We start from the raw sequence: 26,116 nt of genomic DNA on the forward strand, positions 1-26,116 counted from the left end.
TAATTAAAAAACCATAATAGCTGAAAAATACGCACCGTTGCCTCAAGTTAAGAAATTTGCCAGGGGCCAATATACGAAACTATCCCCTGCCGTCCGAGCAAACCTATATAGCATATATCCACCGTAAAAGAAACTGAAATTGCAAATAAAGGACTATTTGAAGACATTTCAGTTACTTTTGTAATGTTGAAACATAAGCTATAAAGTTATTCGGAATACTAAGACATCATCAGTACCATGGCCCTGAATCGTTTTAATTTATTTTCATTACTTAGAGGCACACTTCCTACTCCAGACACAAATGTCAGTTGATAAACGTCAGTAAACGTCAAGAAATCATACTTACCTGGACCAGGGAGTACCGTGATCAGCTAGGCGGTTTCCCCAGGATGAGGCCTTTCCATTGCACTTCGGTTGGGCTGAAACCTGCGATCACCCCAAATGTGGGTGACTCGGGGTCGTTATTTATTAGTGTGGGGGTCTGCGTTCGCGCTAACCCCTGATAATTCAATTAAAAATAACCAATAATCTCAAGCTTATGACAAAATTAGTCTGGATGTCTCTGATTAGCACGTGCCAATCGATAATGTTATTATTTCTTACACTGCTCTTTCAAGGGGTGGGTACCCCGGGTGGTCTAAATAGCCCACCATTACGGATCGCGGCCATCTCACCTGTCTGCGTGTGTTTGAGTTTCGGATTTGGCCCATGTGGTTATCAGAGAAAGCTTGCCAGTATGTTATCATGGGTCGGGAGTTCTTTCCGTTCATTTTTCTTCTCCCGGGTTCTTCCTCCACCATTTATATTGCCTGCCATGCATAGCCTATCTTGTGCTGAAAAATGGCATTAAACCCTACAACAAACAAATTTCAAAGAGCCATCTCACAACGAACGTGTGAAATATCTTTGAGTAACAGCGATCCAGCATATTTGTGAGAGAAAGAAAGAAAGAAAGAGAAATAAATGGAAACATGCTTACTGGATTCGACGAAAATCAAGTTTTATTTTCACAGAACTTCTCTGCAGTAGAGAGAGAGAGAGAGAGAGAGAGAGAGAGAGAGAAACAATATCTTCAAATAACAGGAACAACTTCGTTAATACAGCAAGCTTGTTGTCCTTATCAAAAGCAGTGACAGCTTCATCATAAGTCTCATTGTAGAGATCATCTGCATCACCAGTTACTTCTGTATCAGCAGCACTTTCAACAATCCAAAGCTTCTAGACTCGGAGTACGGCGAAGCGTAGCTGGCCAATCAGTGGCACAAAGATTTCAAATTTAATAAAACAGAGGAAACAAATAGTAGTATTCCTTTGACCTGACAAGTCGATTTGCAGTGGTTCATAGCAAAAGAGGTTGATGCACTGCAACCTCAAATTTATACCTGCATTTTTCATTTATGACACCAAGCGATCTTGCCAGTGCAAACACAATCCCTTTCCTTACGTAACAGTTCGGGAAAGCATTGTGTACTAAACAGCTGGATGTGATTGACCATAGTTCTTGCTAGACGACTATTGCTATTTCACTGTCAACTTGCTGTGAAGTAACTATGGGAGGTCAATGGCTGATATCAGTTTCAAGAACAAGACAAGCCCGAAACGCGGAATTGAAAAATGTATCCATATATTTAATTAAAAAACCATAATAGCTGAAAAATACGCACCGTTGCCTCAAGTTAAGAAATTTGCCAGGGGCCAATATACGAAACTATCCCCTGCCGTCCGAGCAAACCTATATAGCATATATCCACCGTAAAAGAAACTGAAATTGCAAATAAAGGACTATTTGAAGACATTTCAGTTACTTTTGTAATGTTGAAACATAAGCTATAAAGTTATTCGGAATACTAAGACATCAGCAGTACCATGGCCCTGAATCGTTTTAATTTATTTTCATTACTTAGAGGCACACTTCCTACTCCAGACACAAATGTCAGTTGATAAACGTCAGTAAACGTCAAGAAATCATACTTACCTGGACCAGGGAGTACCGTGATCAGCTAGGCGGTTTCCCCAGGATGAGGCCTTTCCATTGCACTTCGGTTGGGCTGAAACCTGCGATCACCCCAAATGTGGGTGACTCGGGGTCGTTATTTATTAGTGTGGGGGTCTGCGTTCGCGCTAACCCCTGATAATTCAATTAAAAATAACCAATAATCTCAAGCTTATGACAAAATTAGTCTGGATGTCTCTGATTAGCACGTGCCAATCGATAATGTTATTATTTCTTACACTGCTCTTTCAAGGGGTGGGTACCCCGGGTGGTCTAAATAGCCCACCATTACGGATCGCGGCCATCTCACCTGTCTGCGTGTGTTTGAGTTTCGGATTTGGCCCATGTGGTTATCAGAGAAAGCTTGCCAGTATGTTATCATGGGTCGGGAGTTCTTTCCGTTCATTTTTCTTCTCCCGGGTTCTTCCTCCACCATTTATATTGCCTGCCATGCATAGCCTATCTTGTGCTGAAAAATGGCATTAAACCCTACAACAAACAAATTTCAAAGAGCCATCTCACAACGAACGTGTGAAATATCTTTGAGTAACAGCGATCCAGCATATTTGTGAGAGAAAGAAAGAAAGAAAGAGAAATAAATGGAAACATGCTTACTGGATTCGACGAAAATCAAGTTTTATTTTCACAGAACTTCTCTGCAGTAGAGAGAGAGAGAGAGAGAGAGAGAAACAATATCTTCAAATAACAGGAACAACTTCGTTAATACAGCAAGCTTGTTGTCCTTATCAAAAGCAGTGACAGCTTCATCATAAGTCTCATTGTAGAGATCATCTGCATCACCAGTTACTTCTGTATCAGCAGCACTTTCAACAATCCAAAGCTTCTAGACTCGGAGTACGGCGAAGCGTAGCTGGCCAATCAGTGGCACAAAGATTTCAAATTTAATAAAACAGAGGAAACAAATAGTAGTATTCCTTTGACCTGACAAGTCGATTTGCAGTGGTTCATAGCAAAAGAGGTTGATGCACTGCAACCTCAAATTTATACCTGCATTTTTCATTTATGACACCAAGCGATCTTGCCAGTGCAAACACAATCCCTTTCCTTACGTAACAGTTCGGGAAAGCATTGTGTACTAAACAGCTGGATGTGATTGACCATAGTTCTTGCTAGACGACTATTGCTATTTCACTGTCAACTTGCTGTGAAGTAACTATGGGAGGTCAATGGCTGATATCAGTTTCAAGAACAAGACAAGCCCGAAACGCGGAATTGAAAAATGTATCCATATATTTAATTAAAAAACCATAATAGCTGAAAAATACGCACCGTTGCCTCAAGTTAAGAAATTTGCCAGGGGCCAATATACGAAACTATCCCCTGCCGTCCGAGCAAACCTATATAGCATATATCCACCGTAAAAGAAACTGAAATTGCAAATAAAGGACTATTTGAAGACATTTCAGTTACTTTTGTAATGTTGAAACATAAGCTATAAAGTTATTCGGAATACTAAGACATCAGCAGTACCATGGCCCTGAATCGTTTTAATTTATTTTCATTACTTAGAGGCACACTTCCTACTCCAGACACAAATGTCAGTTGATAAACGTCAGTAAACGTCAAGAAATCATACTTACCTGGACCAGGGAGTACCGTGATCAGCTAGGCGGTTTCCCCAGGATGAGGCCTTTCCATTGCACTTCGGTTGGGCTGAAACCTGCGATCACCCCAAATGTGGGTGACTCGGGGTCGTTATTTATTAGTGTGGGGGTCTGCGTTCGCGCTAACCCCTGATAATTCAATTAAAAATAACCAATAATCTCAAGCTTATGACAAAATTAGTCTGGATGTCTCTGATTAGCACGTGCCAATCGATAATGTTATTATTTCTTACACTGCTCTTTCAAGGGGTGGGTACCCCGGGTGGTCTAAATAGCCCACCATTACGGATCGCGGCCATCTCACCTGTCTGCGTGTGTTTGAGTTTCGGATTTGGCCCATGTGGTTATCAGAGAAAGCTTGCCAGTATGTTATCATGGGTCGGGAGTTCTTTCCGTTCATTTTTCTTCTCCCGGGTTCTTCCTCCACCATTTATATTGCCTGCCATGCATAGCCTATCTTGTGCTGAAAAATGGCATTAAACCCTACAACAAACAACTTTCAAAGAGCCATCTCACAACGAACGTGTGAAATATCTTTGAGTAACAGCGATCCAGCATATTTGTGAGAGAAAGAAAGAAAGAAAGAGAAATAAATGGAAACATGCTTACTGGATTCGACGAAAATCAAGTTTTATTTTCACAGAACTTCTCTGCAGTAGAGAGAGAGAGAGAGAGAGAGAGAGAGAGAGAAACAATATCTTCAAATAACAGGAACAACTTCGTTAATACAGCAAGCTTGTTGTCCTTATCAAAAGCAGTGACAGCTTCATCATAAGTCTCATTGTAGAGATCATCTGCATCACCAGTTACTTCTGTATCAGCAGCACTTTCAACAATCCAAAGCTTCTAGACTCGGAGTACGGCGAAGCGTAGCTGGCCAATCAGTGGCACAAAGATTTCAAATTTAATAAAACAGAGGAAACAAATAGTAGTATTCCTTTGACCTGACAAGTCGATTTGCAGTGGTTCATAGCAAAAGAGGTTGATGCACTGCAACCTCAAATTTATACCTGCATTTTTCATTTATGACACCAAGCGATCTTGCCAGTGCAAACACAATCCCTTTCCTTACGTAACAGTTCGGGAAAGCATTGTGTACTAAACAGCTGGATGTGATTGACCATAGTTCTTGCTAGACGACTATTGCTATTTCACTGTCAACTTGCTGTGAAGTAACTATGGGAGGTCAATGGCTGATATCAGTTTCAAGAACAAGACAAGCCCGAAACGCGGAATTGAAAAATGTATCCATATATTTAATTAAAAAACCATAATAGCTGAAAAATACGCACCGTTGCCTCAAGTTAAGAAATTTGCCAGGGGCCAATATACGAAACTATCCCCTGCCGTCCGAGCAAACCTATATAGCATATATCCACCGTAAAAGAAACTGAAATTGCAAATAAAGGACTATTTGAAGACATTTCAGTTACTTTTGTAATGTTGAAACATAAGCTATAAAGTTATTCGGAATACTAAGACATCATCAGTACCATGGCCCTGAATCGTTTTAATTTATTTTCATTACTTAGAGGCACACTTCCTACTCCAGACACAAATGTCAGTTGATAAACGTCAGTAAACGTCAAGAAATCATACTTACCTGGACCAGGGAGTACCGTGATCAGCTAGGCGGTTTCCCCAGGATGAGGCCTTTCCATTGCACTTCGGTTGGGCTGAAACCTGCGATCACCCCAAATGTGGGTGACTCGGGGTCGTTATTTATTAGTGTGGGGGTCTGCGTTCGCGCTAACCCCTGATAATTCAATTAAAAATAACCAATAATCTCAAGCTTATGACAAAATTAGTCTGGATGTCTCTGATTAGCACGTGCCAATCGATAATGTTATTATTTCTTACACTGCTCTTTCAAGGGGTGGGTACCCCGGGTGGTCTAAATAGCCCACCATTACGGATCGCGGCCATCTCACCTGTCTGCGTGTGTTTGAGTTTCGGATTTGGCCCATGTGGTTATCAGAGAAAGCTTGCCAGTATGTTATCATGGGTCGGGAGTTCTTTCCGTTCATTTTTCTTCTCCCGGGTTCTTCCTCCACCATTTATATTGCCTGCCATGCATAGCCTATCTTGTGCTGAAAAATGGCATTAAACCCTACAACAAACAAATTTCAAAGAGCCATCTCACAACGAACGTGTGAAATATCTTTGAGTAACAGCGATCCAGCATATTTGTGAGAGAAAGAAAGAAAGAAAGAGAAATAAATGGAAACATGCTTACTGGATTCGACGAAAATCAAGTTTTATTTTCACAGAACTTCTCTGCAGTAGAGAGAGAGAGAGAGAGAGAGAGAGAGAGAGAGAGAAACAATATCTTCAAATAACAGGAACAACTTCGTTAATACAGCAAGCTTGTTGTCCTTATCAAAAGCAGTGACAGCTTCATCATAAGTCTCATTGTAGAGATCATCTGCATCACCAGTTACTTCTGTATCAGCAGCACTTTCAACAATCCAAAGCTTCTAGACTCGGAGTACGGCGAAGCGTAGCTGGCCAATCAGTGGCACAAAGATTTCAAATTTAATAAAACAGAGGAAACAAATAGTAGTATTCCTTTGACCTGACAAGTCGATTTGCAGTGGTTCATAGCAAAAGAGGTTGATGCACTGCAACCTCAAATTTATACCTGCATTTTTCATTTATGACACCAAGCGATCTTGCCAGTGCAAACACAATCCCTTTCCTTACGTAACAGTTCGGGAAAGCATTGTGTACTAAACAGCTGGATGTGATTGACCATAGTTCTTGCTAGACGACTATTGCTATTTCACTGTCAACTTGCTGTGAAGTAACTATGGGAGGTCAATGGCTGATATCAGTTTCAAGAACAAGACAAGCCCGAAACGCGGAATTGAAAAATGTATCCATATATTTAATTAAAAAACCATAATAGCTGAAAAATACGCACCGTTGCCTCAAGTTAAGAAATTTGCCAGGGGCCAATATACGAAACTATCCCCTGCCGTCCGAGCAAACCTATATAGCATATATCCACCGTAAAAGAAACTGAAATTGCAAATAAAGGACTATTTGAAGACATTTCAGTTACTTTTGTAATGTTGAAACATAAGCTATAAAGTTATTCGGAATACTAAGACATCAGCAGTACCATGGCCCTGAATCGTTTTAATTTATTTTCATTACTTAGAGGCACACTTCCTACTCCAGACACAAATGTCAGTTGATAAACGTCAGTAAACGTCAAGAAATCATACTTACCTGGACCAGGGAGTACCGTGATCAGCTAGGCGGTTTCCCCAGGATGAGGCCTTTCCATTGCACTTCGGTTGGGCTGAAACCTGCGATCACCCCAAATGTGGGTGACTCGGGGTCGTTATTTATTAGTGTGGGGGTCTGCGTTCGCGCTAACCCCTGATAATTCAATTAAAAATAACCAATAATCTCAAGCTTATGACAAAATTAGTCTGGATGTCTCTGATTAGCACGTGCCAATCGATAATGTTATTATTTCTTACACTGCTCTTTCAAGGGGTGGGTACCCCGGGTGGTCTAAATAGCCCACCATTACGGATCGCGGCCATCTCACCTGTCTGCGTGTGTTTGAGTTTCGGATTTGGCCCATGTGGTTATCAGAGAAAGCTTGCCAGTATGTTATCATGGGTCGGGAGTTCTTTCCGTTCATTTTTCTTCTCCCGGGTTCTTCCTCCACCATTTATATTGCCTGCCATGCATAGCCTATCTTGTGCTGAAAAATGGCATTAAACCCTACAACAAACAAATTTCAAAGAGCCATCTCACAACGAACGTGTGAAATATCTTTGAGTAACAGCGATCCAGCATATTTGTGAGAGAAAGAAAGAAAGAAAGAGAAATAAATGGAAACATGCTTACTGGATTCGACGAAAATCAAGTTTTATTTTCACAGAACTTCTCTGCAGTAGAGAGAGAGAGAGAGAGAGAGAAACAATATCTTCAAATAACAGGAACAACTTCGTTAATACAGCAAGCTTGTTGTCCTTATCAAAAGCAGTGACAGCTTCATCATAAGTCTCATTGTAGAGATCATCTGCATCACCAGTTACTTCTGTATCAGCAGCACTTTCAACAATCCAAAGCTTCTAGACTCGGAGTACGGCGAAGCGTAGCTGGCCAATCAGTGGCACAAAGATTTCAAATTTAATAAAACAGAGGAAACAAATAGTAGTATTCCTTTGACCTGACAAGTCGATTTGCAGTGGTTCATAGCAAAAGAGGTTGATGCACTGCAACCTCAAATTTATACCTGCATTTTTCATTTATGACACCAAGCGATCTTGCCAGTAAACACACAATCCCTTTCCCTACGTAACAGTTCGGGAAAGCATTGTGTACTAAACAGCTGGATGTGATTGACCATAGTTCTTGCTAGACGACTATTGCTATTTCACTGTCAACTTGCTGTGAAGTAACTATGGGAGGTCAATGGCTGATATCAGTTTCAAGAACAAGACAAGCCCGAAACGCGGAATTGAAAAATGTATCCATATATTTAATTAAAAAACCATAATAGCTGAAAAATACGCACCGTTGCCTCAAGTTAAGAAATTTGCCAGGGGCCAATATACGAAACTATCCCCTGCCGTCCGAGCAAACCTATATAGCATATATCCACCGTAAAAGAAACTGAAATTGCAAATAAAGGACTATTTGAAGACATTTCAGTTACTTTTGTAATGTTGAAACATAAGCTATAAAGTTATTCGGAATACTAAGACATCAGCAGTACCATGGCCCTGAATCGTTTTAATTTATTTTCATTACTTAGAGGCACACTTCCTACTCCAGACACAAATGTCAGTTGATAAACGTCAGTAAACGTCAAGAAATCATACTTACCTGGACCAGGGAGTACCGTGATCAGCTAGGCGGTTTCCCCAGGATGAGGCCTTTCCATTGCACTTCGGTTGGGCTGAAACCTGCGATCACCCCAAATGTGGGTGACTCGGGGTCGTTATTTATTAGTGTGGGGGTCTGCGTTCGCGCTAATCCCTGATAATTCAATTAAAAATAACCAATAATCTCAAGCTTATGACAAAATTAGTCTGGATGTCTCTGATTAGCACGTGCCAATCGATAATGTTATTATTTCTTACACTGCTCTTTCAAGGGGTGGGTACCCCGGGTGGTCTAAATAGCCCACCATTACGGATCGCGGCCATCTCACCTGTCTGCGTGTGTTTGAGTTTCGGATTTGGCCCATGTGGTTATCAGAGAAAGCTTGCCAGTATGTTATCATGGGTCGGGAGTTCTTTCCGTTCATTTTTCTTCTCCCGGGTTCTTCCTCCACCATTTATATTGCCTGCCATGCATAGCCTATCTTGTGCTGAAAAATGGCATTAAACCCTACAACAAACAACTTTCAAAGAGCCATCTCACAACGAACGTGTGAAATATCTTTGAGTAACAGCGATCCAGCATATTTGTGAGAGAAAGAAAGAAAGAAAGAGAAATAAATGGAAACATGCTTACTGGATTCGACGAAAATCAAGTTTTATTTTCACAGAACTTCTCTGCAGTAGAGAGAGAGAGAGAGAGAGAGAGAGAGAGAAACAATATCTTCAAATAACAGGAACAACTTCGTTAATACAGCAAGCTTGTTGTCCTTATCAAAAGCAGTGACAGCTTCATCATAAGTCTCATTGTAGAGATCATCTGCATCACCAGTTACTTCTGTATCAGCAGCACTTTCAACAATCCAAAGCTTCTAGACTCGGAGTACGGCGAAGCGTAGCTGGCCAATCAGTGGCACAAAGATTTCAAATTTAATAAAACAGAGGAAACAAATAGTAGTATTCCTTTGACCTGACAAGTCGATTTGCAGTGGTTCATAGCAAAAGAGGTTGATGCACTGCAACCTCAAATTTATACCTGCATTTTTCATTTATGACACCAAGCGATCTTGCCAGTAAACACACAATCCCTTTCCCTACGTAACAGTTCGGGAAAGCATTGTGTACTAAACAGCTGGATGTGATTGACCATAGTTCTTGCTAGACGACTATTGCTATTTCACTGTCAACTTGCTGTGAAGTAACTATGGGAGGTCAATGGCTGATATCAGTTTCAAGAACAAGACAAGCCCGAAACGCGGAATTGAAAAATGTATCCATATATTTAATTAAAAAACCATAATAGCTGAAAAATACGCACCGTTGCCTCAAGTTAAGAAATTTGCCAGGGGCCAATATACGAAACTATCCCCTGCCGTCCGAGCAAACCTATATAGCATATATCCACCGTAAAAGAAACTGAAATTGCAAATAAAGGACTATTTGAAGACATTTCAGTTACTTTTGTAATGTTGAAACATAAGCTATAAAGTTATTCGGAATACTAAGACATCATCAGTACCATGGCCCTGAATCGTTTTAATTTATTTTCATTACTTAGAGGCACACTTCCTACTCCAGACACAAATGTCAGTTGATAAACGTCAGTAAACGTCAAGAAATCATACTTACCTGGACCAGGGAGTACCGTGATCAGCTAGGCGGTTTCCCCAGGATGAGGCCTTTCCATTGCACTTCGGTTGGGCTGAAACCTGCGATCACCCCAAATGTGGATGACTCGGGGTCGTTATTTATTAGTGTGGGGGTCTGCGTTCGCGCTAACCCCTGATAATTCAATTAAAAATAACCAATAATCTCAAGCTTATGACAAAATTAGTCTGGATGTCTCTGATTAGCACGTGCCAATCGATAATGTTATTATTTCTTACACTGCTCTTTCAAAGGGTGGGTACCCCGGGTGGTCTAAATAGCCCACCATTACGGATCGCGGCCATCTCACCTGTCTGCGTGTGTTTGAGTTTCGGATTTGGCCCATGTGGTTATCAGAGAAAGCTTGCCAGTATGTTATCATGGGTCGGGAGTTCTTTCCGTTCATTTTTCTTCTCCCGGGTTCTTCCTCCACCATTTATATTGCCTGCCATGCATAGCCTATCTTGTGCTGAAAAATGGCATTAAACCCTACAACAAACAACTTTCAAAGAGCCATCTCACAACGAACGTGTGAAATATCTTTGAGTAACAGCGATCCAGCATATTTGTGAGAGAAAGAAAGAAAGAAAGAGAAATAAATGGAAACATGCTTACTGGATTCGACGAAAATCAAGTTTTATTTTCACAGAACTTCTCTGCAGTAGAGAGAGAGAGAGAGAGAGAGAGAGAGAGAGAGAGAGAGAGAGAGAGAGAGAGAAACAATATCTTCAAATAACAGGAACAACTTCGTTAATACAGCAAGCTTGTTGTCCTTATCAAAAGCAGTGACAGCTTCATCATAAGTCTCATTGTAGAGATCATCTGCATCACCAGTTACTTCTGTATCAGCAGCACTTTCAACAATCCAAAGCTTCTAGACTCGGAGTACGGCGAAGCGTAGCTGGCCAATCAGTGGCACAAAGATTTCATATTTGATAAAACAGAGGAAACAAATAGTAGTATTCCTTTGACCTGACAAGTCGATTTGCAGTGGTTCATAGCAAAAGAGGTTGATGCACTGCAACCTCAAATTTATACCTGCATTTTTCATTTATGACACCAAGCGATCTTGCCAGTAAACACACAATCCCTTTCCCTACGTAACAGTTCGGGAAAGCATTGTGTACTAAACAGCTGGATGTGATTGACCATAGTTCTTGCTAGACGACTATTGCTATTTCACTGTCAACTTGCTGTGAAGTAACTATGGGAGGTCAATGGCTGATATCAGTTTCAAGAACAAGACAAGCCCGAAACGCGGAATTGAAAAATGTATCCATATATTTAATTAAAAAACCATAATAGCTGAAAAATACGCACCGTTGCCTCAAGTTAAGAAATTTGCCAGGGGCCAATATACGAAACTATCCCCTGCCGTCCGAGCAAACCTATATAGCATATATCCACCGTAAAAGAAACTGAAATTGCAAATAAAGGACTATTTGAAGACATTTCAGTTACTTTTGTAATGTTGAAACATAAGCTATAAAGTTATTCGGAATACTAAGACATCAGCAGTACCATGGCCCTGAATCGTTTTAATTTATTTTCATTACTTAGAGGCACACTTCCTACTCCAGACACAAATGTCAGTTGATAAACGTCAGTAAACGTCAAGAAATCATACTTACCTGGACCAGGGAGTACCGTGATCAGCTAGGCGGTTTCCCCAGGATGAGGCCTTTCCATTGCACTTCGGTTGGGCTGAAACCTGCGATCACCCCAAATGTGGGTGACTCGGGGTCGTTATTTATTAGTGTGGGGGTCTGCGTTCGCGCTAACCCCTGATAATTCAATTAAAAATAACCAATAATCTCAAGCTTATGACAAAATTAGTCTGGATGTCTCTGATTAGCACGTGCCAATCGATAATGTTATTATTTCTTACACTGCTCTTTCAAGGGGTGGGTACCCCGGGTGGTCTAAATAGCCCACCATTACGGATCGCGGCCATCTCACCTGTCTGCGTGTGTTTGAGTTTCGGATTTGGCCCATGTGGTTATCAGAGAAAGCTTGCCAGTATGTTATCATGGGTCGGGAGTTCTTTCCGTTCATTTTTCTTCTCCCGGGTTCTTCCTCCACCATTTATATTGCCTGCCATGCATAGCCTATCTTGTGCTGAAAAATGGCATTAAACCCTACAACAAACAACTTTCAAAGAGCCATCTCACAACGAACGTGTGAAATATCTTTGAGTAACAGCGATCCAGCATATTTGTGAGAGAAAGAAAGAAAGAAAGAGAAATAAATGGAAACATGCTTACTGGATTCGACGAAAATCAAGTTTTATTTTCACAGAACTTCTCTGCAGTAGAGAGAGAGAGAGAGAGAGAGAGAGAGAGAGAGAAACAATATCTTCAAATAACAGGAACAACTTCGTTAATACAGCAAGCTTGTTGTCCTTATCAAAAGCAGTGACAGCTTCATCATAAGTCTCATTGTAGAGATCATCTGCATCACCAGTTACTTCTGTATCAGCAGCACTTTCAACAATCCAAAGCTTCTAGACTCGGAGTACGGCGAAGCGTAGCTGGCCAATCAGTGGCACAAAGATTTCAAATTTAATAAAACAGAGGAAACAAATAGTAGTATTCCTTTGACCTGACAAGTCGATTTGCAGTGGTTCATAGCAAAAGAGGTTGATGCACTGCAACCTCAAATTTATACCTGCATTTTTCATTTATGACACCAAGCGATCTTGCCAGTGCAAACACAATCCCTTTCCTTACGTAACAGTTCGGGAAAGCATTGTGTACTAAACAGCTGGATGTGATTGACCATAGTTCTTGCTAGACGACTATTGCTATTTCACTGTCAACTTGCTGTGAAGTAACTATGGGAGGTCAATGGCTGATATCAGTTTCAAGAACAAGACAAGCCCGAAACGCGGAATTGAAAAATGTATCCATATATTTAATTAAAAAACCATAATAGCTGAAAAATACGCACCGTTGCCTCAAGTTAAGAAATTTGCCAGGGGCCAATATACGAAACTATCCCCTGCCGTCCGAGCAAACCTATATAGCATATATCCACCGTAAAAGAAACTGAAATTGCAAATAAAGGACTATTTGAAGACATTTCAGTTACTTTTGTAATGTTGAAACATAAGCTATAAAGTTATTCGGAATACTAAGACATCAGCAGTACCATGGCCCTGAATCGTTTTAATTTATTTTCATTACTTAGAGGCACACTTCCTACTCCAGACACAAATGTCAGTTGATAAACGTCAGTAAACGTCAAGAAATCATACTTACCTGGACCAGGGAGTACCGTGATCAGCTAGGCGGTTTCCCCAGGATGAGGCCTTTCCATTGCACTTCGGTTGGGCTGAAACCTGCGATCACCCCAAATGTGGGTGACTCGGGGTCGTTATTTATTAGTGTGGGGGTCTGCGTTCGCGCTAACCCCTGATAATTCAATTAAAAATAACCAATAATCTCAAGCTTAGGACAAAATTAGTCTGGATGTCTCTGATTAGCACGTGCCAATCGATAATGTTATTATTTCTTACACTGCTCTTTCAAGGGGTGGGTACCCCGGGTGGTCTAAATAGCCCACCATTACGGATCGCGGCCATCTCACCTGTCTGCGTGTGTTTGAGTTTCGGATTTGGCCCATGTGGTTATCAGAGAAAGCTTGCCAGTATGTTATCATGGGTCGGGAGTTCTTTCCGTTCATTTTTCTTCTCCCGGGTTCTTCCTCCACCATTTATATTGCCTGCCATGCATAGCCTATCTTGTGCTGAAAAATGGCATTAAACCCTACAACAAACAAATTTCAAAGAGCCATCTCACAACGAACGTGTGAAATATCTTTGAGTAACAGCGATCCAGCATATTTGTGAGAGAAAGAAAGAAAGAAAGAGAAATAAATGGAAACATGCTTACTGGATTCGACGAAAATCAAGTTTTATTTTCACAGAACTTCTCTGCAGTAGAGAGAGAGAGAGAGAGAGAGAGAGAGAGAGAGAAACAATATCTTCAAATAACAGGAACAACTTCGTTAATACAGCAAGCTTGTTGTCCTTATCAAAAGCAGTGACAGCTTCATCATAAGTCTCATTGTAGAGATCATCTGCATCACCAGTTACTTCTGTATCAGCAGCACTTTCAACAATCCAAAGCTTCTAGACTCGGAGTACGGCGAAGCGTAGCTGGCCAATCAGTGGCACAAAGATTTCAAATTTAATAAAACAGAGGAAACAAATAGTAGTATTCCTTTGACCTGACAAGTCGATTTGCAGTGGTTCATAGCAAAAGAGGTTGATGCACTGCAACCTCAAATTTATACCTGCATTTTTCATTTATGACACCAAGCGATCTTGCCAGTGCAAACACAATCCCTTTCCTTACGTAACAGTTCGGGAAAGCATTGTGTACTAAACAGCTGGATGTGATTGACCATAGTTCTTGCTAGACGACTATTGCTATTTCACTGTCAACTTGCTGTGAAGTAACTATGGGAGGTCAATGGCTGATATCAGTTTCAAGAACAAGACAAGCCCGAAACGCGGAATTGAAAAATGTATCCATATATTTAATTAAAAAACCATAATAGCTGAAAAATACGCACCGTTGCCTCAAGTTAAGAAATTTGCCAGGGGCCAATATACGAAACTATCCCCTGCCGTCCGAGCAAACCTATATAGCATATATCCACCGTAAAAGAAACTGAAATTGCAAATAAAGGACTATTTGAAGACATTTCAGTTACTTTTGTAATGTTGAAACATAAGCTATAAAGTTATTCGGAATACTAAGACATCAGCAGTACCATGGCCCTGAATCGTTTTAATTTATTTTCATTACTTAGAGGCACACTTCCTACTCCAGACACAAATGTCAGTTGATAAACGTCAGTAAACGTCAAGAAATCATACTTACCTGGACCAGGGAGTACCGTGATCAGCTAGGCGGTTTCCCCAGGATGAGGCCTTTCCATTGCACTTCGGTTGGGCTGAAACCTGCGATCACCCCAAATGTGGGTGACTCGGGGTCGTTATTTATTAGTGTGGGGGTCTGCGTTCGCGCTAACCCCTGATAATTCAATTAAAAATAACCAATAATCTCAAGCTTAGGACAAAATTAGTCTGGATGTCTCTGATTAGCACGTGCCAATCGATAATGTTATTATTTCTTACACTGCTCTTTCAAGGGGTGGGTACCCCGGGTGGTCTAAATAGCCCACCATTACGGATCGCGGCCATCTCACCTGTCTGCGTGTGTTTGAGTTTCGGATTTGGCCCATGTGGTTATCAGAGAAAGCTTGCCAGTATGTTATCATGGGTCGGGAGTTCTTTCCGTTCATTTTTCTTCTCCCGGGTTCTTCCTCCACCATTTATATTGCCTGCCATGCATAGCCTATCTTGTGCTGAAAAATGGCATTAAACCCTACAACAAACAACTTTCAAAGAGCCATCTCACAACGAACGTGTGAAATATCTTTGAGTAACAGCGATCCAGCATATTTGTGAGAGAAAGAAAGAAAGAAAGAGAAATAAATGGAAACATGCTTACTGGATTCGACGAAAATCAAGTTTTATTTTCACAGAACTTCTCTGCAGTAGAGAGAGAGAGAGAGAGAGAGAGAGAGAGAGAGAGAAACAATATCTTCAAATAACAGGAACAACTTCGTTAATACAGCAAGCTTGTTGTCCTTATCAAAAGCAGTGACAGCTTCATCATAAGTCTCATTGTAGAGATCATCTGCATCACCAGTTACTTCTGTATCAGCAGCACTTTCAACAATCCAAAGCTTCTAGACTCGGAGTACGGCGAAGCGTAGCTGGCCAATCAGTGGCACAAAGATTTCAAATTTAATAAAACAGAGGAAACAAATAGTAGTATTCCTTTGACCTGACAAGTCGATTTGCAGTGGTTCATAGCAAAAGAGGTTGATGCACTGCAACCTCAAATTTATACCTGCATTTTTCATTTATGACACCAAGCGATCTTGCCAGTGCAAACACAATCCCTTTCCTTACGTAACAGTTCGGGAAAGCATTGTGTACTAAACAGCTGGATGTGATTGACCATAGTTCTTGCTAGACGACTATTGCTATTTCACTGTCAACTTGCTGTGAAGTAACTATGGGAGGTCAATGGCTGATATCAGTTTCAAGAACAAGACAAGCCCGAAACGCGGAATTGAAAAATGTATCCATATATTTAATTAAAAAACCATAATAGCTGAAAAATACGCACCGTTGCCTCAAGTTAAGAAATTTGCCAGGGGCCAATATACGAAACTATCCCCTGCCGTCCGAGCAAACCTATATAGCATATATCCACCGTAAAAGAAACTGAAATTGCAAATAAAGGACTATTTGAAGACATTTCAGTTACTTTTGTAATGTTGAAACATAAGCTATAAAGTTATTCGGAATACTAAGACATCATCAGTACCATGGCCCTGAATCGTTTTAATTTATTTTCATTACTTAGAGGCACACTTCCTACTCCAGACACAAATGTCAGTTGATAAACGTCAGTAAACGTCAAGAAATCATACTTACCTGGACCAGGGAGTACCGTGATCAGCTAGGCGGTTTCCCCAGGATGAGGCCTTTCCATTGCACTTCGGTTGGGCTGAAACCTGCGATCACCCCAAATGTGGGTGACTCGGGGTCGTTATTTATTAGTGTGGGGGTCTGCGTTCGCGCTAAGCCCTGATAATTCAATTAAAAATAACCAATAATCTCAAGCTTATGACAAAATTAGTCTGGATGTCTCTGATTAGCACGTGCCAATCGATAATGTTATTATTTCTTACACTGCTCTTTCAAGGGGTGGGTACCCCGGGTGGTCTAAATAGCCCACCATTACGGATCGCGGCCATCTCACCTGTCTGCGTGTGTTTGAGTTTCGGATTTGGCCCATGTGGTTATCAGAGAAAGCTTGCCAGTATGTTATCATGGGTCGGGAGTTCTTTCCGTTCATTTTTCTTCTCCCGGGTTCTTCCTCCACCATTTATATTGCCTGCCATGCATAGCCTATCTTGTGCTGAAAAATGGCATTAAACCCTACAACAAACAAATTTCAAAGAGCCATCTCACAACGAACGTGTGAAATATCTTTGAGTAACAGCGATCCAGCATATTTGTGAGAGAAAGAAAGAAAGAAAGAGAAATAAATGGAAACATGCTTACTGGATTCGACGAAAATCAAGTTTTATTTTCACAGAACTTCTCTGCAGTAGAGAGAGAGAGAGAGAGAGAGAAACAATATCTTCAAATAACAGGAACAACTTCGTTAATACAGCAAGCTTGTTGTCCTTATCAAAAGCAGTGACAGCTTCATCATAAGTCTCATTGTAGAGATCATCTGCATCACCAGTTACTTCTGTATCAGCAGCACTTTCAACAATCCAAAGCTTCTAGACTCGGAGTACGGCGAAGCGTAGCTGGCCAATCAGTGGCACAAAGATTTCAAATTTAATAAAACAGAGGAAACAAATAGTAGTATTCCTTTGACCTGACAAGTCGATTTGCAGTGGTTCATAGCAAAAGAGGTTGATGCACTGCAACCTCAAATTTATACCTGCATTTTTCATTTATGACACCAAGCGATCTTGCCAGTGCAAACACAATCCCTTTCCTTACGTAACAGTTCGGGAAAGCATTGTGTACTAAACAGCTGGATGTGATTGACCATAGTTCTTGCTAGACGACTATTGCTATTTCACTGTCAACTTGCTGTGAAGTAACTATGGGAGGTCAATGGCTGATATCAGTTTCAAGAACAAGACAAGCCCGAAACGCGGAATTGAAAAATGTATCCATATATTTAATTAAAAAACCATAATAGCTGAAAAATACGCACCGTTGCCTCAAGTTAAGAAATTTGCCAGGGGCCAATATACGAAACTATCCCCTGCCGTCCGAGCAAACCTATATAGCATATATCCACCGTAAAAGAAACTGAAATTGCAAATAAAGGACTATTTGAAGACATTTCAGTTACTTTTGTAATGTTGAAACATAAGCTATAAAGTTATTCGGAATACTAAGACATCAGCAGTACCATGGCCCTGAATCGTTTTAATTTATTTTCATTACTTAGAGGCACACTTCCTACTCCAGACACAAATGTCAGTTGATAAACGTCAGTAAACGTCAAGAAATCATACTTACCTGGACCAGGGAGTACCGTGATCAGCTAGGCGGTTTCCCCAGGATGAGGCCTTTCCATTGCACTTCGGTTGGGCTGAAACCTGCGATCACCCCAAATGTGGGTGACTCGGGGTCGTTATTTATTAGTGTGGGGGTCTGCGTTCGCGCTAACCCCTGATAATTCAATTAAAAATAACCAATAATCTCAAGCTTATGACAAAATTAGTCTGGATGTCTCTGATTAGCACGTGCCAATCGATAATGTTATTATTTCTTACACTGCTCTTTCAAGGGGTGGGTACCCCGGGTGGTCTAAATAGCCCACCATTACGGATCGCGGCCATCTCACCTGTCTGCGTGTGTTTGAGTTTCGGATTTGGCCCATGTGGTTATCAGAGAAAGCTTGCCAGTATGTTATCATGGGTCGGGAGTTCTTTCCGTTCATTTTTCTTCTCCCGGGTTCTTCCTCCACCATTTATATTGCCTGCCATGCATAGCCTATCTTGTGCTGAAAAATGGCATTAAACCCTACAACAAACAACTTTCAAAGAGCCATCTCACAACGAACGTGTGAAATATCTTTGAGTAACAGCGATCCAGCATATTTGTGAGAGAAAGAAAGAAAGAAAGAGAAATAAATGGAAACATGCTTACTGGATTCGACGAAAATCAAGTTTTATTTTCACAGAACTTCTCTGCAGTAGAGAGAGAGAGAGAGAGAGAGAGAGAGAGAGAGAGAGAGAGAGAAACAATATCTTCAAATAACAGGAACAACTTCGTTAATACAGCAAGCTTGTTGTCCTTATCAAAAGCAGTGACAGCTTCATCATAAGTCTCATTGTAGAGATCATCTGCATCACCAGTTACTTCTGTATCAGCAGCACTTTCAACAATCCAAAGCTTCTAGACTCGGAGTACGGCGAAGCGTAGCTGGCCAATCAGTGGCACAAAGATTTCAAATTTAATAAAACAGAGGAAACAAATAGTAGTATTCCTTTGACCTGACAAGTCGATTTGCAGTGGTTCATAGCAAAAGAGGTTGATGCACTGCAACCTCAAATTTATACCTGCATTTTTCATTTATGACACCAAGCGATCTTGCCAGTAAACACACAATCCCTTTCCCTACGTAACAGTTCGGGAAAGCATTGTGTACTAAACAGCTGGATGTGATTGACCATAGTTCTTGCTAGACGACTATTGCTATTTCACTGTCAACTTGCTGTGAAGTAACTATGGGAGGTCAATGGCTGATATCAGTTTCAAGAACAAGACAAGCCCGAAACGCGGAATTGAAAAATGTATCCATATATTTAATTAAAAAACCATAATAGCTGAAAAATACGCACCGTTGCCTCAAGTTAAGAAATTTGCCAGGGGCCAATATACGAAACTATCCCCTGCCGTCCGAGCAAACCTATATAGCATATATCCACCGTAAAAGAAACTGAAATTGCAAATAAAGGACTATTTGAAGACATTTCAGTTACTTTTGTAATGTTGAAACATAAGCTATAAAGTTATTCGGAATACTAAAACATCAGCAGTACCATGGCCCTGAATCGTTTTAATTTATTTTCATTACTTAGAGGCACACTTCCTACTCCAGACACAAATGTCAGTTGATAAACGTCAGTAAACGTCAAGAAATCATACTTACCTGGACCAGGGAGTACCGTGATCAGCTAGGCGGTTTCCCCAGGATGAGGCCTTTCCATTGCACTTCGGTTGGGCTGAAACCTGCGATCACCCCAAATGTGGGTGACTCGGGGTCGTTATTTATTAGTGTGGGGGTCTGCGTTCGCGCTAACCCCTGATAATTCAATTAAAAATAACCAATAATCTCAAGCTTATGACAAAATTAGTCTGGATGTCTCTGATTAGCACGTGCCAATCGATAATGTTATTATTTCTTACACTGCTCTTTCAAGGGGTGGGTACCCCGGGTGGTCTAAATAGCCCACCATTACGGATCGCGGCCATCTCACCTGTCTGCGTGTGTTTGAGTTTCGGATTTGGCCCATGTGGTTATCAGAGAAAGCTTGCCAGTATGTTATCATGGGTCGGGAGTTCTTTCCGTTCATTTTTCTTCTCCCGGGTTCTTCCTCCACCATTTATATTGCCTGCCATGCATAGCCTATCTTGTGCTGAAAAATGGCATTAAACCCTACAACAAACAACTTTCAAAGAGCCATCTCACAACGAACGTGTGAAATATCTTTGAGTAACAGCGATCCAGCATATTTGTGAGAGAAAGAAAGAAAGAAAGAGAAATAAATGGAAACATGCTTACTGGATTCGACGAAAATCAAGTTTTATTTTCACAGAACTTCTCTGCAGTAGAGAGAGAGAGAGAGAGAGAGAGAGAAACAATATCTTCAAATAACAGGAACAACTTCGTTAATACAGCAAGCTTGTTGTCCTTATCAAAAGCAGTGAAGCTTCATCATAAGTCTCATTGTAGAGATCATCTGCATCACCAGTTACTTCTGTATCAGCAGCACTTTCAACAATCCAAAGCTTCTAGACTCGGAGTACGGCGAAGCGTAGCTGGCCAATCAGTGGCACAAAGATTTCAAATTTAATAAAACAGAGGAAACAAATAGTAGTATTCCTTTGACCTGACAAGTCGATTTGCAGTGGTTCATAGCAAAAGAGGTTGATGCACTGCAACCTCAAATTTATACCTGCATTTTTCATTTATGACACCAAGCGATCTTGCCAGTAAACACACAATCCCTTTCCCTACGTAACAGTTCGGGAAAGCATTGTGTACTAAACAGCTGGATGTGATTGACCATAGTTCTTGCTAGACGACTATTGCTATTTCACTGTCAACTTGCTGTGAAGTAACTATGGGAGGTCAATGGCTGATATCAGTTTCAAGAACAAGACAAGCCCGAAACGCGGAATTGAAAAATGTATCCATATATTTAATTAAAAAACCATAATAGCTGAAAAATACGCACCGTTGCCTCAAGTTAAGAAATTTGCCAGGGGCCAATATACGAAACTATCCCCTGCCGTCCGAGCAAACCTATATAGCATATATCCACCGTAAAAGAAACTGAAATTGCAAATAAAGGACTATTTGAAGACATTTCAGTTACTTTTGTAATGTTGAAACATAAGCTATAAAGTTATTCGGAATACTAAGACATCAGCAGTACCATGGCCCTGAATCGTTTTAATTTATTTTCATTACTTAGAGGCACACTTCCTACTCCAGACACAAATGTCAGTTGATAAACGTCAGTAAACGTCAAGAAATCATACTTACCTGGACCAGGGAGTACCGTGATCAGCTAGGCGGTTTCCCCAGGATGAGGCCTTTCCATTGCACTTCGGTTGGGCTGAAACCTGCGATCACCCCAAATGTGGGTGACTCGGGGTCGTTATTTATTAGTGTGGGGGTCTGCGTTCGCGCTAACCCCTGATAATTCAATTAAAAATAACCAATAATCTCAAGCTTATGACAAAATTAGTCTGGATGTCTCTGATTAGCACGTGCCAATCGATAATGTTATTATTTCTTACACTGCTCTTTCAAGGGGTGGGTACCCCGGGTGGTCTAAATAGCCCACCATTACGGATCGCGGCCATCTCACCTGTCTGCGTGTGTTTGAGTTTCGGATTTGGCCCATGTGGTTATCAGAGAAAGCTTGCCAGTATGTTATCATGGGTCGGGAGTTCTTTCCGTTCATTTTTCTTCTCCCGGGTTCTTCCTCCACCATTTATATTGCCTGCCATGCATAGCCTATCTTGTGCTGAAAAATGGCATTAAACCCTACAACAAACAAATTTCAAAGAGCCATCTCACAACGAACGTGTGAAATATCTTTGAGTAACAGCGATCCAGCATATTTGTGAGAGAAAGAAAGAAAGAAAGAGAAATAAATGGAAACATGCTTACTGGATTCGACGAAAATCAAGTTTTATTTTCACAGAACTTCTCTGCAGTAGAGAGAGAGAGAGAGAGAGAGAGAGAGAGAAACAATATCTTCAAATAACAGGAACAACTTCGTTAATACAGCAAGCTTGTTGTCCTTATCAAAAGCAGTGAAGCTTCATCATAAGTCTCATTGTAGAGATCATCTGCATCACCAGTTACTTCTGTATCAGCAGCACTTTCAACAATCCAAAGCTTCTAGACTCGGAGTACGGCGAAGCGTAGCTGGCCAATCAGTGGCACAAAGATTTCAAATTTAATAAAACAGAGGAAACAAAAAGTAGTATTCCTTTGACCTGACAAGTCGATTTGCAGTGGTTCATAGCAAAAGAGGTTGATGCACTGCAACCTCAAATTTATACCTGCATTTTTCATTTATGACACCAAGCGATCTTGCCAGTGCAAACACAATCCCTTTCCTTACGTAACAGTTCGGGAAAGCATTGTGTACTAAACAGCTGGATGTGATTGACCATAGTTCTTGCTAGACGACTATTGCTATTTCACTGTCAACTTGCTGTGAAGTAACTATGGGAGGTCAATGGCTGATATCAGTTTCAAGAACAAGACAAGCCCGAAACGCGGAATTGAAAAATGTATCCATATATTTAATTAAAAAACCATAATAGCTGAAAAATACGCACCGTTGCCTCAAGTTAAGAAATTTGCCAGGGGCCAATATACGAAACTATCCCCTGCCGTCCGAGCAAACCTATATAGCATATATCCACCGTAAAAGAAACTGAAATTGCAAATAAAGGACTATTTGAAGACATTTCAGTTACTTTTGTAATGTTGAAACATAAGCTATAAAGTTATTCGGAATACTAAAACATCAGCAGTACCATGGCCCTGAATCGTTTTAATTTATTTTCATTACTTAGAGGCACACTTCCTACTCCAGACACAAATGTCAGTTGATAAACGTCAGTAAACGTCAAGAAATCATACTTACCTGGACCAGGGAGTACCGTGATCAGCTAGGCGGTTTCCCCAGGATGAGGCCTTTCCATTGCACTTCGGTTGGGCTGAAACCTGCGATCACCCCAAATGTGGGTGACTCGGGGTCGTTATATATTAGTGTGGGGGTCTGCGTTCGCGCTAACCCCTGATAATTCAATTAAAAATAACCAATAATCTCAAGCTTATGACAAAATTAGTCTGGATGTCTCTGATTAGCACGTACCAATCGATAATGTTATTATTTCTTACACTGCTCTTTCAAGGGGTGGGTACCCCGGGTGGTCTAAATAGCCCACCATTACGGATCGCGGCCATCTCACCTGTCTGCGTGTGTTTGAGTTTCGGATTTGGCCCATGTGGTTATCAGAGAAAGCTTGCCAGTATGTTATCATGGGTCGGGAGTTCTTTCCGTTCATTTTTCTTCTCCCGGGTTCTTCCTCCACCATTTATATTGCCTGCCATGCATAGCCTATCTTGTGCTGAAAATGGCATTAAACCCTACAACAAACAACTTTCAAAGAGCCATCTCACAACGAACGTGTGAAATATCTTTGAGTAACAGCGATCCAGCATATTTGTGAGAGAAAGAAAGAAAGAAAGAGAAACAAATGGAAACATGCTTACTGGATTCGACGAAAATCAAGTTTTATTTTCACAGAACTTCTCTGCAGTAGAGAGAGAGAGAGAGAGAGAGAGAGAGAGAGAGAGAAACAATATCTTCAAATAACAGGAACAACTTCGTTAATACAGCAAGCTTGTTGTCCTTATCAAAAGCAGTGACAGCTTCATCATAAGTCTCATTGTAGAGATCATCTGCATCACCAGTTACTTCTGTATCAGCAGCACTTTCAACAATCCAAAGCTTCTAGACTCGGAGTACGGCGAAGCGTAGCTGGCCAATCAGTGGCACAAAGATTTCAAATTTAATAAAACAGAGGAAACAAATAGTAGTATTCCTTTGACCTGACAAGTCGATTTGCAGTGGTTCATAGCAAAAGAGGTTGATGCACTGCAACCTCAAATTTATACCTGCATTTTTCATTTATGACACCAAGCGATCTTGCCAGTAAACACACAATCCCTTTCCCTACGTAACAGTTCGGGAAAGCATTGTGTACTAAACAGCTGGATGTGATTGACCATAGTTCTTGCTAGACGACTATTGCTATTTCACTGTCAACTTGCTGTGAAGTAACTATGGGAGGTCAATGGCTGATATCAGTTTCAAGAACAAGACAAGCCCGAAACGCGGAATTGAAAAATGTATCCATATATTTAATTAAAAAACCATAATAGCTGAAAAATACGCACCGTTGCCTCAAGTTAAGAAATTTGCCAGGGGCCAATATACGAAACTATCCCCTGCCGTCCGAGCAAACCTATATAGCATATATCCACCGTAAAAGAAACTGAAATTGCAAATAAAGGACTATTTGAAGACATTTCAGTTACTTTTGTAATGTTGAAACATAAGCTATAAAGTTATTCGGAATACTAAGACATCAGCAGTACCATGGCCCTGAATCGTTTTAATTTATTTTCATTACTTAGAGGCACACTTCCTACTCCAGACACAAATGTCAGTTGATAAACGTCAGTAAACGTCAAGAAATCATACTTACCTGGACCAGGGAGTACCGTGATCAGCTAGGCGGTTTCCCCAGGATGAGGCCTTTCCATTGCACTTCGGTTGGGCTGAAACCTGCGATCACCCCAAATGTGGGTGACTCGGGGTCGTTATTTATTAGTGTGGGGGTCTGCGTTCGCGCTAACCCCTGATAATTCAATTAAAAATAACCAATAATCTCAAGCTTATGACAAAATTAGTCTGGATGTCTCTGATTAGCACGTGCCAATCGATAATGTTATTATTTCTTACACTGCTCTTTCAAGGGGTGGGTACCCCGGGTGGTCTAAATAGCCCACCATTACGGATCGCGGCCATCTCACCTGTCTGCGTGTGTTTGAGTTTCGGATTTGGCCCATGTGGTTATCAGAGAAAGCTTGCCAGTATGTTATCATGGGTCGGGAGTTCTTTCCGTTCATTTTTCTTCTCCCGGGTTCTTCCTCCACCATTTATATTGCCTGCCATGCATAGCCTATCTTGTGCTGAAAAATGGCATTAAACCCTACAACAAACAACTTTCAAAGAGCCATCTCACAACGAACGTGTGAAATATCTTTGAGTAACAGCGATCCAGCATATTTGTGAGAGAAAGAAAGAAAGAAAGAGAAATAAATGGAAACATGCTTACTGGATTCGACGAAAATCAAGTTTTATTTTCACAGAACTTCTCTGCAGTAGAGAGAGAGAGAGAGAGAGAGAGAGAGAGAGAGAGAGAGAAACAATATCTTCAAATAACAGGAACAACTTCGTTAATACAGCAAGCTTGTTGTCCTTATCAAAAGCAGTGAAGCTTCATCATAAGTCTCATTGTAGAGATCATCTGCATCACCAGTTACTTCTGTATCAGCAGCACTTTCAACAATCCAAAGCTTCTAGACTCGGAGTACGGCGAAGCGTAGCTGGCCAATCAGTGGCACAAAGATTTCAAATTTAATAAAACAGAGGAAACAAATAGTAGTATTCCTTTGACCTGACAAGTCGATTTGCAGTGGTTCATAGCAAAAGAGGTTGATGCACTGCAACCTCAAATTTATACCTGCATTTTTCATTTATGACACCAAGCGATCTTGCCAGTAAACACACAATCCCTTTCCCTACGTAACAGTTCGGGAAAGCATTGTGTACTAAACAGCTGGATGTGATTGACCATAGTTCTTGCTAGACGACTATTGCTATTTCACTGTCAACTTGCTGTGAAGTAACTATGGGAGGTCAATGGCTGATATCAGTTTCAAGAACAAGACAAGCCCGAAACGCGGAATTGAAAAATGTATCCATATATTTAATTAAAAAACCATAATAGCTGAAAAATACGCACCGTTGCCTCAAGTTAAGAAATTTGCCAGGGG

At 40.9% G+C, this 26,116-nt stretch overlaps 16 non-coding genes across 16 annotated transcripts; all 16 read left to right on the forward strand.

The window, feature by feature from the left end:
• Positions 1-338: 338 nt before the first annotated feature.
• On the forward strand, positions 339-502 carry LOC149772324 (U1 spliceosomal RNA). Its single transcript, XR_016417860.1, has one exon. It is a non-coding gene; the product is annotated as a U1 spliceosomal RNA (small nuclear RNA).
• Positions 503-1,967: 1,465 nt separating this feature from the next.
• Positions 1,968-2,131, forward strand: LOC149772325 (U1 spliceosomal RNA). Its single transcript, XR_016417861.1, has one exon. It is a non-coding gene; the product is annotated as a U1 spliceosomal RNA (small nuclear RNA).
• A 1,455-nt stretch (positions 2,132-3,586) lies between these two features.
• On the forward strand, positions 3,587-3,750 carry LOC149772326 (U1 spliceosomal RNA). Its single transcript, XR_016417862.1, has one exon. It is a non-coding gene; the product is annotated as a U1 spliceosomal RNA (small nuclear RNA).
• A 1,463-nt stretch (positions 3,751-5,213) lies between these two features.
• LOC149772327 (U1 spliceosomal RNA) lies at positions 5,214-5,377 on the forward strand. The gene has a single exon (XR_016417863.1). It is a non-coding gene; the product is annotated as a U1 spliceosomal RNA (small nuclear RNA).
• A 1,467-nt stretch (positions 5,378-6,844) lies between these two features.
• On the forward strand, positions 6,845-7,008 carry LOC149772328 (U1 spliceosomal RNA). Its single transcript, XR_016417864.1, has one exon. It is a non-coding gene; the product is annotated as a U1 spliceosomal RNA (small nuclear RNA).
• A 1,453-nt stretch (positions 7,009-8,461) lies between these two features.
• LOC149772329 (U1 spliceosomal RNA) lies at positions 8,462-8,625 on the forward strand. Its single transcript, XR_016417911.1, has one exon. It is a non-coding gene; the product is annotated as a U1 spliceosomal RNA (small nuclear RNA).
• Positions 8,626-10,086: 1,461 nt separating this feature from the next.
• On the forward strand, positions 10,087-10,250 carry LOC149772330 (U1 spliceosomal RNA). The gene has a single exon (XR_016417887.1). It is a non-coding gene; the product is annotated as a U1 spliceosomal RNA (small nuclear RNA).
• Positions 10,251-11,735: 1,485 nt separating this feature from the next.
• On the forward strand, positions 11,736-11,899 carry LOC149772331 (U1 spliceosomal RNA). Its single transcript, XR_016417865.1, has one exon. It is a non-coding gene; the product is annotated as a U1 spliceosomal RNA (small nuclear RNA).
• Positions 11,900-13,364: 1,465 nt separating this feature from the next.
• On the forward strand, positions 13,365-13,528 carry LOC149772332 (U1 spliceosomal RNA). The gene has a single exon (XR_016417866.1). It is a non-coding gene; the product is annotated as a U1 spliceosomal RNA (small nuclear RNA).
• A 1,465-nt stretch (positions 13,529-14,993) lies between these two features.
• On the forward strand, positions 14,994-15,157 carry LOC149772333 (U1 spliceosomal RNA). The gene has a single exon (XR_016417867.1). It is a non-coding gene; the product is annotated as a U1 spliceosomal RNA (small nuclear RNA).
• A 1,467-nt stretch (positions 15,158-16,624) lies between these two features.
• Positions 16,625-16,788, forward strand: LOC149772334 (U1 spliceosomal RNA). Its single transcript, XR_016417956.1, has one exon. It is a non-coding gene; the product is annotated as a U1 spliceosomal RNA (small nuclear RNA).
• Positions 16,789-18,241: 1,453 nt separating this feature from the next.
• On the forward strand, positions 18,242-18,405 carry LOC149772335 (U1 spliceosomal RNA). Its single transcript, XR_016417868.1, has one exon. It is a non-coding gene; the product is annotated as a U1 spliceosomal RNA (small nuclear RNA).
• A 1,475-nt stretch (positions 18,406-19,880) lies between these two features.
• On the forward strand, positions 19,881-20,044 carry LOC149772336 (U1 spliceosomal RNA). Its single transcript, XR_016417869.1, has one exon. It is a non-coding gene; the product is annotated as a U1 spliceosomal RNA (small nuclear RNA).
• Positions 20,045-21,500: 1,456 nt separating this feature from the next.
• On the forward strand, positions 21,501-21,664 carry LOC149772337 (U1 spliceosomal RNA). The gene has a single exon (XR_016417871.1). It is a non-coding gene; the product is annotated as a U1 spliceosomal RNA (small nuclear RNA).
• A 1,460-nt stretch (positions 21,665-23,124) lies between these two features.
• On the forward strand, positions 23,125-23,288 carry LOC149772338 (U1 spliceosomal RNA). Its single transcript, XR_016417921.1, has one exon. It is a non-coding gene; the product is annotated as a U1 spliceosomal RNA (small nuclear RNA).
• Positions 23,289-24,754: 1,466 nt separating this feature from the next.
• Positions 24,755-24,918, forward strand: LOC149772339 (U1 spliceosomal RNA). Its single transcript, XR_016417872.1, has one exon. It is a non-coding gene; the product is annotated as a U1 spliceosomal RNA (small nuclear RNA).
• The last annotated feature ends 1,198 nt before the right edge of the window (positions 24,919-26,116 follow it).

The sequence above is a fragment of the Sinohyriopsis cumingii genome, unplaced genomic scaffold (assembly GCF_028554795.1).
Source record: "Sinohyriopsis cumingii isolate HCF-2022 unplaced genomic scaffold, ASM2855479v2 utg001517l, whole genome shotgun sequence".
In the NCBI taxonomy this organism is placed as follows: domain Eukaryota; kingdom Metazoa; phylum Mollusca; class Bivalvia; order Unionida; family Unionidae; genus Sinohyriopsis; species Sinohyriopsis cumingii.